The 7,755-nt window shown below is 41.5% G+C and overlaps 1 long non-coding RNA gene across 1 annotated transcript; it reads left to right on the forward strand.

The window, feature by feature from the left end:
• The first annotated feature begins 3,160 nt into the window (after positions 1–3,160).
• LOC146863114 (uncharacterized) lies at positions 3,161–4,444 on the forward strand. The gene is made up of 3 exons (XR_014978555.1): positions 3,161–3,251; positions 3,900–3,966; positions 4,328–4,444. It is a non-coding gene; the product is annotated as an uncharacterized LOC146863114 (long non-coding RNA).
• Positions 4,445–7,755: the final 3,311 nt, after the last annotated feature.

A 7,755-nucleotide genomic window follows, 5' to 3' on the forward strand; every position in this document is an offset into this window, starting at 1 on the left:
GCCAGGGAAGTAGTCTCCATATTAAATAAGGAAATCTAGGACACTGAAGAAAAATTTAAACAGAATAACGGCTTAGAGGAAGGAAAAAAGAAGCTAGAGGACATTACGTTTGAGCTGGACTCTTTTTATGAATATTTGCTAAAAAGGAAAACTGAAAAACAGAGGAAGGACATTCGACTGTCCTCCCAGGAACGTACTTACCCATATCTCACTGAGAAGTTTTATACCTCCAACAGTGAGAACCCACCAGGACAGGGGCCCTCCAATTGGGGAAACAGACGCGTGACTACCTTCTCAGACACCACCGATTCAGACGGTGAGGGCCCGTCACATCCTAGTGCCAATTATCAACCTCGGCAAGAACAATTTGATAGGTCCCCTGTGAACAATTGTTTTTTTTGGGAACAGACGAGGCAACTTCCGCCCAAGATTTCAAAATCAACAACAGAGAGGTTACTACCAAGATCAGGAACAACCTCAGAAGTACCTCCAAACTCGCAGTCAACAATACTGTAGAACTTAAATCCTATCCCAGTATTTAATCCTTCCTCGGATGGTATTGACACTAATACGAATCCCTTCTTTCAAGAGGACTATCATTTGTTCCCACAACCACTCTCAACAGGTTTGAACTCATTAAAAATTTGTTTTCTTTTTTTCGTAGGATTAGACTAAAAAAGATTTGTCAGGCTAGACCTACTACCATCATTGATGATAACGATAATGCATCGGGCTTGAAACCTCCGTCCAATTTTACTCCCAGTCTAGATCTTCTCAGTCCGGAGGTGAACATTTTTGAAAAAGCAGTGATGTGCAAAATCCAAAAAGCCATGAGGTTTGTACCTAAACCATCTTTTAATATGTCAAAAGACGTAAACACTGCCCTTCTTTCTCTCAAAGATAATAACAGTCTCACCATTCAGCCCTGTGACAAGGGGGGTGGTATTGTGATTTTCGCTGCGACACAATATGTCGAGAAAATGCATATCCTACTTGGATCACAGAGACACTATAAAAAGATTACAAATAATCCAGAAACCAATCTCAAATGTAGGATTCTCAATATTGTGGAAACAGCAATAGACAGTGGCTCCATCTGTAAAAAAAGAGGCTGAATTTCTCACTCACTCAAATACCCTTATACCCATTATTTACGGAGTTCCCAAGACAAAGAAGGATGAGAGAAATCCCCCATTAAGGCCGATTGTTTCCACCATTGGGGCCGCCACAGAACCCCTATCGAAATATGTCGATCAATTTCTCAAGCCTATCGTCCACACACATCCATCTTATGTGAAAGACACTGGCCACTTTATCTAAAAAATAGAAGGCCTCCCCTATGATGACAAAAGGGAAATATTAGTTACTATGGACCTGGAGGCCCTATATACTAGTATCCCCCAGTGGAAAGCCATGAGAGTTATTGGGGAACTATTGGAATTAGAGCCTGCGGTTATCAAGTCCATGTTCATTCTACAATGTTTGGATTTGGTGCTCAGTGAAATTTCTTTGAATTCAACGGAGACCTCTTCCAACAAATACAGGGGGTCAGCATGGGGGCTGCCTGTGCCCCAAGGGTTGCCTTTCTGTATATGAGCTATTTTGAAACTCACCACATCTACAATTAAATGGCCTCTTTCTCTGAAAATGTCCTGCACTGGTCATGCTTCATCGATTATATTTTTTTCATCTGGAGAGGTGACCAGGAAACCCTGACTGAATTTACATCATGGATCAACGCGTGTGAGCCCAACCTGAAATTTACAGCTCATACCAGCAATGTGAGGGTGTAATTGCTAGATGTGTGGGTTGAACACCAAGACGCTCATCTATTGGTATCTCTCTACACCGAATACACTGCTACATTTTAGTAGTTTCCACCCCCGGTGCCAGAAGAATGGCATTCTCTTCAGTCAATTCCTTCGGCTAAGTAGAAATTGTACTGCAATAAAGGATTTTATGACCCAAGGCGAAATACTCAAAGACAAACTTATCAGGAGAGGATATCCCACCGAACTCATTAAAGACTCTTTAAAACGAGCAAGATATTATGATCGCGGTGCCATGTTCAGACCCAGAAACAAAGAACAACTAGACAAACTGGTCTGTGTGACTAAACACTCCAATTTTGACAATAAGGTGCACCAAATTGTTAACACACAATGGCACCTTCTGAATATGTATGAGAACGAACAAAAATTGCCTAGACCCCTCTTCGCCTTCAAGAGGAACAAAAACCTTCGGAATCTCTTAGTCAGGGCCAAGAGGACGGATGACAACAAGTTTTGTCAAAAATCCATCATGGGGGGCGAACCTGTCAAAGGAAACCATAAATGTGGCTCCTGTCAAGCGTGTCCCAATGCCATGGTGACTGATAGGATCAGGATCAACAAGAGGACGGTGTTTCTCAAGGAGATGACCAATTGCCGGTCATCCAACATTGTCTACGTCATCCTATGTCCATGCAATCTGGCCTATGTAGGAGAAACTGGATGGGAATGTAGAAAAAGGATAGGCAAACATAAATCTAACACCCGACTAGTCAAACAATCAGCCCAACTAGTCAATCACTGGAGAGAGGCCAACCACACGGAGGGTGATCTAAGGTGGTCTATCTTGGAAAAAGTCATACCCCAACAAGGAAGAGACACCACTGCCATCCGCAGAAAAAGGGAAGTGTTCTGGATCTGTACTCTTAATACAAAGGAAAAACGTCTTAACTAACTCCTTCCGTGGGAGAACGGAATTCTTGAATAGCTCCGGTCCCCATATCTCTCCTTTGTTTGGGTTTGAGTCCCTTCCATCCCATTTTTGTAACCCTGTTCACTTCATATTTGGGACCAGACTAGAGCCAGCTTTAACCGTCTGTCCCAGGATTTTATTTATCCCCGTCTCCATCTGCTTGCTTTGGCCAACCTATTCTTATTTCGGCCAACCTTCTTATTAGTATTGGTTTTCAGGGTGGCCATCCTCATCTATTTTATTCATCCTTTTTCCCTTTGTTATCCCCTGTGCCTCATGGGCCCCTCTATCGGCTTATTCTTTTCCCGTTTTGAGGGAGGAGCGTTGAGTCGTCACATGGCTCTACTTCATTGCTACGCACTCCGTCAGCTGAGCATGAGACCCATTAAAACCCCACGGCTTCTCCCGGCGTGCTATCCGCAACCCGGGGGCGTTTCCATTTTTACTTCGGATTCCCGTACCTGCCGAGGCGCTAGACGGGAACTGGGCGATACGGCATCTGTTTTCTGGTAAGCATAGTTGTCCGCTCTCCTTGTAATTCTCCTTATCGTCACCTCCCGTGTCTGGATAATGTCGACCCATTTTCTCTTACCGTTTGTTATCAGGTCCGCTTATCCTGCCCGGTGTTGTATTGACCTCTAGTGTTCTACCATTTCTAATTGTTAACCTTACACTTATTTGGCCAGTATACTGTGCCTGGCTTGTATTGATCTCTAGTGTTTGTACCTTCCTAATGGGTTAACCTTATGCGTGGCAGGCTCTTTATCACAACTTGTAGCATTCTCGGGTTTTCCTTTTGCAGTTATCTGTTTCCCTGTGTCTTACCAGACATATATGGCTTATAGAGCATGTTCCTTTTTGCTTTGTATTCCAGGCCCCACACTAACATTGAATTGCTCATTCGGAATATCCGTGTTTCCTTCTGGCCTGTAGAGGCTTCCAGGCCAGGTCCAGGATTACTTTTTTCTGGACCATTTGCCGCTGGGTCTAGGTGCTTATCCTCTGGGCACACGTATCAGCTTTATCGGACCCTGGGCAATCGCTTGTCCCTTGAGTTAGGTTATCCCCAGCACTCATCCTTCCCTCTTTCCAGGTCCCCGGGAATCCGGATCCCTGTGATTCAGGTCTCAGTAAATTTCTTTTATGGTTTCTTTTAGGTCCTGGCTGTGACCCCTGATATCTCTATTGACTGGTGGACGTGTTTTTCCTTTTGCACGAACCCAGGTAGACCTTGTTGGACGGCCCCCTTTATGGTCTTATTATTATTTATTCTATCTGTTTGCTCGAATCACTGGTTTTTCAAACTGATAAGGTGTGTCACTATCTTTCCTTTTCCTCTTGGTACTGGTGGCTACACTGGTGTATTTTCTTTCATATAGCTCAGCCCTATCGGGAGGCTTGTAATTCACGGTTCCTGTTCTCTAGCCTGTGCTCTCTCACCACGTTTTTTTATCTATTTATTATCCTTTCTTTGGTCATGAAACTGTGCTCCCTTCCCTTGCATTGTGCTGTGTAAAAATGTGTGCCCATCCATGGCACACAGCAGTTATTTTTGTATCAATATTGTGTTTCTATTGCTTTCTAGGCGCTTCCTTCTTTGTTTGTTCCATAATATTGCGCCCTGAAGAAGTTGAGACACACATCGGTGCCATCCACTGACACACTCGTCGGCGCTGGAATTTCTATGTTCATCTGTTTCCCCCTGATATAAACAACAATGCCAACAAGAAATTGATTTTGTCTAATGATTTATATCAACCATTGTTCTCTAGCGATGAAACAACCCTGAATTGACAACCTTTTCCCTATATTTAACCATTGTGGATTTCGCAGTGTAATCAACTGTGCTTTTCAGAGGTTTTTTTGCTTCTTGTATATATTTGTATTTAGAATGTTTTGAACCTTTATATTTTAGGACATTTGTGTATGTATGGGTATGTAGTGACCTGTATGAACGATAGTGTGTTTGCTGTTTTGGTTGCGCTTGGGTCATTTATTATTGTTTATTATATATTAAACCTCAAACATCTGTGTTTTTTGTAATATATTGAATACATTCGATAATTTTGTATCCAATAAACTTGTGTTTCATATTGTGGAAGGCCAGTTTCATGCACGTGTGTATATACATCGGTGACGATTAGCTCTTGTATTACATACTGCAGGCAGAGGGATCTCTTCTTGATTGTATTTCACAGTTTCCCCTGGTCCCCTTCATATGTATCATATCAGGGGCCCCCTTCTGTGTGAGTGGCTTCACAGGACATATGACACCCTCCCCTTGGTCAGGCTGGTAACACCAAATGACGACAGAAATCAGGTGATAAGCAGAACTAAAGCATTCAAAACAGTTTGTAGTCAGTGTCACCTATAGGGACTACAGCCAAATTGAAAAAAAAGATTTTCAGTGAAAAATGTATCCAATTGCAGCCATTGTGGAATAGCAGGAACAGCACGATGATGCCTCAAATTAAGACGAGCATCAGCAGGAACCCACCGAACACGCTGTCAAAAATAGAATGTATAGCTGGGATTACTCCAAAAATAGTCTGAAAAGATGTCACAAGGCCAGAGCCCACAAGTTTTAAAAAAGTATGCCAGGCCCGTGGTATCAGACGCATTAATTATTTGATGTATCAATTCCCCGTGTAAGGGGAGATTTGTGTTTAACAATCACTGTATTTCACTACACGTTCTCACCACCTGCAATTCAAAGGGCTCCCGTGCCGAAGTGAGAGCCACCATTTGTAGAAACAATAACACTTTGAGTCTGCTTAGCTTATTGAAATCTGTTTTCAGAGTTGGAATAGAAGGCCACAACAAACTATCTGTACTCCCACTTCGAGGGGGAAACAGGACATTGTTGCAACAAGTAACTAACTGGGAAACAGACACCACATACAGGAATTCCTCCTACAGACCACAACAGTCCTGATTATTAAGGACTAAAAAAACTGCCATTTGAAAGCAGTGTGAGAGTGGGAATAATTGCGGGAAGAGGAGTTTTTTTCAAATAACAAGCCGTATTGGGGGCAGAACTATTACAGGAGTTGTGAATTTTCACTCAAGTGGAGTGGCACCCTTCCCCTGTGTGAAAAACTTCTCTCTCCACTCGTTGACTACGATATGCAAAGGAGATGGACCATAACACATGTATCTAGCTGCTCCCAAGGGTTCATATCTACCTACTGGGAAGTGTTTCATGCAGGCATGAAACATCGAGATGGGCAACGAGATAACTCCATGCATTAACCATGCCGCAGATAGAGTTTCCGTCACAGTGAAGGGAAGTTGTTCAAGTTTCTCTATATGTAGCATAGTGTAACTAGCATCTTTCATAGCCACTGATTGTTGTTTACGTGTCAAATTAAATGGTAAGAACAATGTTCTACAATTTAGGTAATGCCAAGGAACTCGTCCATTCTTAAGTGTTTGCAGTGTCCAACCAAATTGTATAACTGATCTAAGTTGATTCTGACCTTGATACATAGTAGACACTTCAGTTGGTGCAATATCAATTACAGATGATACAATATTATCTAGAGTATAAATAGGAGATGACAATATATTAAGAGTGTTGTCGACAACAGCAAGCACTTTATCTAAATTATCTTGATCAATTTGGTGTAAACGTACTGCAGCTTCCAGTTGCTACAGTTTGCAAAGTTCATTTTAGGCTGCATAAACAAATTGTTTTGAACATGGCGATTTTGAACCCAGAAGGAAATCAGATAGGTTGATGTCTTCGGAAAGATGTTGTTTCACGGCAGACAATATGGAATGTTCTAACCATTGTTGACATAATTTACCTACAGAACAAGTGGTAACAGAGTTTCAATGTGGGGTTTGTGAATAATGTGGTTCAGGTCTATTTAATTTGAACCCCGAAGTACTGTTCACGAAACAAGAATGACAAACATTTGTGTCTGATGGCCATAATGACCACCCAGTTGGAGCTATCAAGGAAGAATTAAATGTACTTTTTTGGATCATACTATTTAGTTGGTCTTCAGTATAATTTGTATAAGATTGCCAATTTTCAAAAAGGGCCAAGGATTGAATAGTGGGAGTAATCAATTCTTTAATCTTGGCCAACCCTAGATAAGTAGTCTGTTGGACTGTGTCATTAAGAAAGATATTTTGCGTAGGTATCAGACATGCAGGAAATAGTGATTCTTCACCTTGGACCTGCCAGGACTTCGTGTCCCATACCAATGTTAAGTCAATTGTGTCCTTCCAGTAATCCTATCCTTTCAGGGCTAAAATAAATAAAAAGAGATGCACATATTAACTTGGTATGAGTAAGTATATATTGTTCAAGAGAGTTGAAACTAATTTAAAATAGTATGATACCGGGTCTGAGAGGTTATAACAGGTTATAACAGGTAAAATAAGTGTACTTCATCTTTTGTGTTTGGGATCTACCCTGTGATGGAGTTGGGCAATGTTTCCATTGACTATAATTATAATAGGGACGCTGTTCCTTAACCCTATGCAAAAAATGGTGCCCATAATGTTGATAACAGAACAAATTGGAATAGTTAGCAGAATTTAGATATAAATCTTCGGTGTCAGACAGTGTAATATTGCAATTCGGAATACATAGAATTTACAGCATTGACATCCCACTCATCCTTTTGCAACCCGGGCACTATCACATCACCCATAGAAACTAGGACTAAATATATCAAATGGTACTTTATCCTATACAATTCCATCAGTGACTGGGCCTGATGAAATGTTAACAAGAGACTAGTCTTGTCATTTTATGCAAGGAGGAATGTGGGGCCAACACCCCGTGGACAAGTTCTGCAACAGAACATTCAGGGAGGTAATGGCCATTAATCAAAAGGGAAAAAACAGTCACAAATCCAATTCACATGAACAAAATACCATGGAAAACACGACCCAGACACATAACAAAGGTGGAACCAGATAAGTATGTTGTAACCAGGAGATAAAAACACAAATCTGCGCTGGTGGTGTGGTTAAAACAGAAGACAATGAAGAACT

This window comes from Triturus cristatus, chromosome 2_2 (genome assembly GCF_964204655.1).
Source record: "Triturus cristatus chromosome 2_2, aTriCri1.1, whole genome shotgun sequence".
Classification (NCBI taxonomy): Eukaryota; Metazoa; Chordata; class Amphibia; order Caudata; family Salamandridae; genus Triturus; species Triturus cristatus.